Below are 8,375 nucleotides of genomic sequence, written 5' to 3'. Positions count from 1 at the left end.
CATACATCGTATGATATCTATTTAAAAATTAATTAGATTAAATAAGTGTTTTTAAAATGGTTTATGCGAAATTAAGAAATTATTTCAAGCTCCATAACTCGTAAAGTACTCAATGAAAAAATACTTTATTATAGTGTTTTGAAAAGCTTTCGAGATAAGCTACAAGAATATGTACAGGAAAACATAGGTTTCCATTTAAGAAATTAAAGGTGACCTTCACGTGACTTTGACAATGCTTTTCAGGGTCATAATAATATTGCTATGCAATGCGCCATATAAAACCCTACAAATTTTGTATGAAACATTTTTTTCGAAAATCTCGTTTTCAAGATATTTTACCAATCCGGTATTTTTTGCGCACCCTGTATATTGACGCGATGTCATGTATCGTGGAGTAAGTCGACTCATGTTCACATGCGTGCGCCTCGACACTCGATTGTTCCACAGGAACGCCGAGCTATACTCTATGCGAAATAATTTGCTGTTGCCAGCGTATCCATTCTGGCATCACTGGACGTACGTATAACAAGAAAAGCGCGCGTGACTGTTATAACACGTTACTGTTATAACCTGATCGTATCGATAAAAGTATCGATATAGTGAAAAACTAGTAAAAGAACTTTCGATTTGTGTAGTTTGTTTTGTACTGTTATAGTTTATAGAGTGTATTATAGTGTGTCCACATAATGGGGCGAAAATATGATAACATACATTTGCCTTTGACTCGGCGCAGAGCTTCCGTCAAGAAAGGCTGGATTAGAAGGTGAGCATATTTCCATTGATACATATACGAGGGTAGGGTGAAAAGTTTCGGTCCTCACATAGAAATGGCGTTACTATGCTTATTTTTTTGGCGGCGTTGCATGATTTCATCCTTCATCAAGTTACTATAAAAGTTTCAAGTCGATGCGTTACTTAGTTTAGTCCGTCAAAATTAAATTAAGTAACGCATCGACTTGAAACTTTTATGATAACTTGATGAAGAATGAAATCATGCAACGCCGCCAAAAAAATAAGCATAGTAACGCCATGTCTATGTGAGGCCCGAAACTTTACACCCTACCCTCGTATACATACATACATACATACATACGTGCATAAATAAAATACGTCCATAAATTTTACAAATAATTTTAAATTTTCAATTATAAATATTTATAAAATATTTAATATTATGTAGCAGTAATTCCAAATTTATTTATATATTATTTTTGTTACATTTTTCAAAATTAACCTTCTTTATAATATTTTTATGAAAATAATTTAAATTTAATCTATGAAAATAATTTCAATTTTTTAATAAAGTAGAATAAATTTTCAAAATAAATTTCAATTTTCTATTTTAAATATGTATAAAATATTTATATAATGTATATAATTTTATATATATATTTTTAATTCAATTACTATTTTATTTCTTAAATTCTGTAGCATTATTAAAATTTTTAACATACATATCTATTATATTATTTTATATTTATATATTTTATAACAAAAATTTTATATAATGGGTATTTAAAAAATGTCGTATACGTTCAGTGCCATTCGATAAAGAATGAAAATTGAAGAAAAAATATGTAATACTATTTTTCGATGTGATAAATAGTTTTATCGCATATTGTAATAAGTTAGTCAGTGAAACTGCAATAAAACTATTCATTGCATCGAAAAATAGAATTAGACGTTTTTTCTTACATTTTTATTCTCTATCTAATAACGCTAAGCGTATGCGGCACTTTTTTAACATCTTGTATACAAATAATATTGAAAACATGACAATTTCTGAAAAATTTTTTGCAGTCTTTCGTTTATTTTGTATTTTAAAATAAGTTATAATAAGTTAAAATAATTTAAAATAAGTTATGTATCTTTTTATAGTAGTTGTATAGTAGTTTTATAGTAGTTAGTGCCAGAGGCGATCTATTCGTGTGCTGGTAGCTTTTAAAAATATATTGTGATCCAGATACGTGTTGCATGTGCGTTCTGGAAAAAATCCAGAGGCGATCTATTCGTGTGCTGGTAATTTTTATATTTTGCTCCAGATACGGTTTGCATGTGCGTTCTGGAAAAAATCCAGAGGCGATCTATTCGTGTGCTGGTAGCTTTTAAAAATATATTGTGATCCAGATACGTGTTGCATGTGCGTTCTGGAAAAAATCCAGAGGCGATCTATTCGTGTGCTGGTAGCTTTTAAAAATATATTGTGATCCAGATACGTGTTGCATGTGCGTTCTGGAAAAAATCCAGAGGCGATCTATTCGTGTGCTGGTAATTTTTATATTTTGCTCCAGATACGGTTTGCATGTGCGTTCTGGAAAAAATCCAGAGGCGATCTATTCGTGTGCTGGTAATTTTTATATTTTGCTCCAGATGCGGTTTGCATGTGCGTTCTGGAAAAAATCCAGAGGCGATCTATTCGTGTGCTGGTAATTTTTATAAATATTTTGCTCCAGATGCGATTTGCATGTGCGTTCTGGAAAAAATCCAGAGGCGATATATTCGTGTGCTGGTAACTTTTAAAAATATTTTGCTCCAGATACGGTTTGCGTATGCATTCTTATAAAATTATTATAAAATATTTGAAGCATTTTTGTTTTCAAAAATTATGTATTGTATTATAATTAATTTTTGTAGCTATTAGATATAAAAACTAAACAAAAGACTGCACTTATTTTTCAGATATTTAACTTTGTTCATATTTTTTTCTACTTTTTAATTTTTTTAATATTTTACAAATACTAATCCATTAATTTTTCTTTTCAGGCGGCAGTTATTGAGGCAAATCGAAAAAGATATGAACTCTAGAAATGTTTGTGTTAGTAAGGGTACTAACAATGAATCCATCGATTATAAGAAATCGGTGGAATTACTTCCCGATATGATGGATTCGAAAGTTAGTACCCAAAGTATTCAATGCCTAGAGTCAACTTCAGAGACAGGTATGTATTATGAAAATGTTGACAACTGCGACGATAACAATACACTTGTTATCGATAATAAAGACCTTCTAGATACTTCTTGTATCCAGGAAAATTTTCCCGAAGGCCGTCGCATTGTCGATATTTCTTTTATGTGGAATGAAATCCATAGAACTTTCGATAATCATGCACGAGGAATAGAGTGCCAATTTAAAAATTGGAAACTCGTAAATTCTCGTCGTCGTGGGCTCATGACGCAATTGTTCTTCAAATGCCAAATGTGCAATTATGAAGCTAACATCTGGTCAGAACCCACAGAGCCGAAAACATTGGACATAAATACGGCTGCTGTAGCAGGAACTATCACAGTTGGAATTGGTTTTGCCCAATTGGAAGAGCTGTGTGCAGCTATAAACATTCCATGTATGTCCGATAAAACTTATATCAAATATCGAGAAAAGGTAATCGATGATTTTGAGAAAACAGCTACGGAAAATATGAAAATAGCTGGCGAAGTTGAAAAGCAACTCGCTCTCGAAAGAAAAGAAACAATAAACGATATTCCGTATATAACTGTTATAGCGGATGGTAGTTGGATGAAGAGATCGTACGGCAACGCCTACGATTCTCTTTCCGGCGTTGGTGCAATAATTGGTTACCGCACAAAAAAGATTCTTTTTGTCGGTGTCCGCAATAAATTTTGCACGTTATGTGATATGGCGGAAAGAAATAGAATTGAACCAAGACACCATAAATGTTACAAAAATTTCGATCGTAACGCAAGCTCCACAAGTATGGAGAGCGACGCCATAGCAGGAGGCTTTAAAAGTAGCCTGGAAATGCATGGAATGATCTATAGAACAATTATTGCCGATAGCAGCGTATATCAGACCATCGTTGATAGCAGACCATATCGCGAACAAATGGTTACCGTGAAAAAAATTGAATGTACAAATCATTTGCTTCGCAATCTGTGCAAAAAGTTGAGGATTGTAGCAGAAACAACTCAGCAAAAAATGCAAAGAAAGCGTGGTTTCGTCTATCTACGAAATGTTGTAAAAAACAACATTTTGAAGATACGAAAAGAAGTGATAAAAGCAATTGATGTACGAGGAAAAGAAGAGCAACCTGATCATTATAAGGCTATGGAATTGCAAAAAGATATATTAAATATTCCTAGCCATATATTTGGTGAACATAAACGATGTAAAGAACGCGGTCGTATTTGTGACTGTGGTGACGAAATGAAGAAAAATTATGTACCGTTTCTCAAGTTGCACGGTCTTTATCAAAAAGTAGAGAGTGCTATGATATATTTAAGCGCTTATTCTGATAGCTTGTTGCTGAAATTAACCAATAATCCTGCAGAATCGTTCAACTCGATAATCTGCAAAGAAATTGGTGGAAAGCGCATCAATTTTGGTAATCGAGGCTCCTATAATGCTAGAATTGCGGGGGCAGTTGTGCAATATAATACACAACAAGTTCTCACGCAAGTGCATCAAAATATATGTAAAAGTGTTCCTCCCATTATCGAGACTTTGGAAAAGCGACGACAAGCAAAAGTTGCAAGAACCAGAGAATCTCGAGAAATGAATGGAAGGCAAAAAAAGTTTAAGCGGGAATCAGGAACAGATTGTCATTATGGCCCGCAATCACAAAAACCGGATCTCCCACTTGATGTTTTTGAGCAACTTCGACAAAATCATTTGGAAAAGTTGCTTGAAAATGCCAAAAATTGGAGACAAATTGAACGTGATACAATGGAGCAAAGTGAATCTGATTTGTGGCACTCATTGAGACAGGAAATGTTGACGGCGTCTAATTTTGGAATCGTATGTCGCATGAGACCGACAACGTCTTGCGCCGCAACTGTAAAAAATATTTTATTTCCTCCTTCAATCGATACCGCGGCTATGAAATATGGTCGCGAGAAAGAAAATATTGCGAAAACAGAATTGGCCATAACATTAAAAAAGGAGATTAAAACTTGCGGATTATTCATTGACATTGAAAATCCATGCTTAGGTGCTTCTCCTGATGGACTCATTGATAAAGATGGTCTGGTAAAAATAAAATGTCCTCTGTCAGCTGAGCATTTAACAGCGGAAGAGGTCATAAAAACGCTGCCTCAACTAAAAGGCATCTTTGATAAGAAAAATTCAAATAAGATGAATCAGAATCATCGATTTTTCTATCAAATTCAAGGGCAGTTAAATATAACGCAGCGAGATTATTGTATTTTCACTGTATGGACGCCAAAAAGCATGAAAATAGTACGTGTTAATAGGGACAATGTATTTTGGAATAATAAAATGCTGCCCTTTTTAACACTTTTCTATTATGATTGCATGCTTCCAGAAATCTTGGATAGTCGGCATAATAGACATATGCCAATTAGAAATCCAAGATACATAATTGAAGCTCAACAAGAAGCAGCGAAAAAAATAAAAAGTCTTCGACAATGTAATTCAGAAGACGAAAACATTATCCAAAAAGATGAATGTTTCGAATCTGAAATAAATGTTTCGAATATTTTAGCAATGGAAGCAACTATTGTTACTGCTCCGAGTGCAGAACAAGATGACGATTGCATCGTTGTTAGTTACTCCAAAAATAGAGAACTAACTGAAGACGATGTAGCAAAGCAAAGAGAATTTTTAGATAATTCAGTTGCTCTCCTTTATATGTAGTAAAGGGTAATGTTTTACCTATAGATAGCAAAATAAATGACGAATCATTAGACCTACTTTTACGCGTTATAAGAGATGATTCTCATTTTGAAACACAAAGTGTGCTATATTTGGAATATCCTCATATAATTGTAGCAAGTCGTAGCGACAAAAGCTTACAAATTATTGGAGGAAATTGTAGTGATCATTGGCGATGTATTTTTTTGGACGGCACCAAACTTCGAGTGTACGATAGTTTACCTAGTTGTACATACGATAAATTGGTGCCTAAAGAAAAAAATTATATTCATCGCCGTTATCCACAAATAAATAAAAATAATATCATATAATATTTGAAAAGGTTCAAGCACAACCTGATGGTATATCCTGTGGAATTTATGCTGCAGCTTTCGCTACAACTATAGCCTTAGGAGGAAATCCTTGTAAGGAGAAATATTCCACTAATGTGAAATATATGAGGCAACATTTTTTTAAAATTGTAGCAGAAAATAGACTGTCGCCTTTTCCAAAATGAATATCGTTGGAAAAAGACGCCTCAATGCAAATATCTCGTTTGCATATATCGGAGAGACGAAAAAAATACATATATTAATGGTTGCGTCTCACGGAAATGGGCGATGGAGGGGCCCATTCTATTCTCGATATAAATATATTATTTCAAGGCAACAAATGTATTGTGAATATTTGTAAATAGTATTTGTAAATTTTACCAATATACAATATTACTTCAAATAACTTGCACAATACATTTAATATTTTTAGCTTTTGATTATATCGATTAGTAAACGAATCGTACATAATTTGTAATTTGTTAAAAAAGTTATACGCAAATATCCTTTTTATTGTATATACAGAATGTCGCAGCGCATTATAAATAAGCGCTTGTAGAACGCAGTAAATTGAACAACAGTCCCATATCATTTTGCGCGATTGTCGCAATAATAACAGAAATATTGAATAAAATCGGACGAATGTGCGTGTGTGTATGAGAGAGAGAAAGAGAGAGAGAGAGAGAGAGAGAGAGAGAGAGAAACGTTCGGCCACTCGTGCTATAGCATGAGCCAGACATTTTGTCGGCACGCGGCAAGGGGAGGGTCAGCGCGGCGCGGCGATAGCGGTGTAAGCAATGGCAGCGGCGCGCCGCGCTGACCGTCCCCTTGCCGCGTGCCGACAAAATGTCTGGCCCATGCTATAGCACGAGTGGCCGAACGTTTCTCTCTCTCTCTCTCTCTTTTTCTCTCTCTCATACACACACGCACATTCGTCCGATTTTATTCAATATTTCTGTTATTATTGCGACAATCGCGCAAAATGATATTGGACTGTTGTTCAATTTACTGCGCTCTACAAGTGCTTATTTATAATGCGCTGCGACATTCTGTATATACAATAAAAAGGTTATTTGCGTATAACTATTTTAACAAATTACAAATTATGCACGACTCGTTTACTAATCGATATAATCAAAAGCAAAAAATATTAAATGTATTGTGCAAGTTATTTGAAGTAATATTGTATATTTGTAAAATTTACAAATAATATTTATAAATATATTCACAATATGATTTTATTATACATATCAATATTTTGACAATATATATATTTTTTACATTTTTCATATATTTTTACATATTTTATATATTTTCATATATATATATACAGGGCGATCCTGAAAAACGTTATGTCTGTAAAATGACGTATTCCTGACACCATTCTAAGACAATTTTTCCTTTACCAAAATTTGATTTGAAGCGTAGTTTTTGAATTATTAAAGGAAGTAGTTAACGTATGACGGGTCGAATACAAGAGGCAGGCAAGGGTGGCGCGATTCACCGTCAGATGCGGGTGCTTACGCGGGGCGCCTGCTGCGATCAGCTGGTCGCTATACACATACAGACACATGCGAACACATACATTCTCTCTCTGTCTGTCTGTCTGTCTGTCTCTTTCTCTCTCTCATTCGCTCACTCACCTGTAATTTTTTTTTTTTTTTTTTACGAGAGAGGGGAAAATGCATTTTATGCATACCCACCGGTCGATCCAGTGAGTTATGTGGGACTCGAGTACCAAGTCGAATTACCAACTCGGTACTCCCTACCCACTAAAAACCCCTCTCTTTTCACGAATTTCCTTTGACACACTGTCCCTCTGACTTCCCGAGATCTGTTTTCACATAACGTCAAAAAATAGTTATTATTACCTTGTTCGATGACTTTTGATGTATTGCTGTAATTGCTTGAAGGAGAAATGAATTTTCCGATAGATCGTACGTTCTCAAATTTAACGTAGATATCACAAAAGACAAGAAATCCACACTAAATTATTAACTGAAAGTTTTTCTTCTTTCATGAACTGTATTCTTTTATAAACTTTAACGTAATCACATTTATTTACTCACTCGATGAGACGAGAAATTTACTAATGACTCTATCACTAATCACTATTAATCACTGTCGAATAATAACTGTTGGCGATTAAAAATCACTCGATGAAAGAAACACGCGCGGACACGTTACTACACGACGCGACGACGCGACAATGCGACGATAATTACTCGGCGACTGCAAGCAGTTTTTTGTCATGGTAGGTTGCGGTAGGTTAAGGTACTACTGGCACTATCGAACGCGATCATGTGTTCGATTGAAGAATGCGGTAAACATAATAAACATTTAACATATTAATATTATTACTATCATGAATGCGTGTGATATCCATACATCGTATGATATCTATTTAAAAATTAATTAGATTAAATAAGTGTTTT

At 34.2% G+C, this 8,375-nt stretch overlaps 1 pseudogene; it reads left to right on the top strand.

The window, feature by feature from the left end:
* The first annotated feature begins 686 nt into the window (after positions 1 to 686).
* LOC145975922 (uncharacterized) lies at positions 687 to 6,125 on the top strand (annotated as a pseudogene).
* Positions 6,126 to 8,375: the final 2,250 nt, after the last annotated feature.

This window comes from Camponotus vicinus, unplaced genomic scaffold (genome assembly GCF_025532165.1).
Source record: "Camponotus vicinus isolate PSW18456_S1 unplaced genomic scaffold, iyCamVici1.0 SCAF_8, whole genome shotgun sequence".
Taxonomy (NCBI): domain Eukaryota; kingdom Metazoa; phylum Arthropoda; class Insecta; order Hymenoptera; family Formicidae; genus Camponotus; species Camponotus vicinus.
This window is presented reverse-complemented; position numbering and strand designations above follow the sequence as displayed.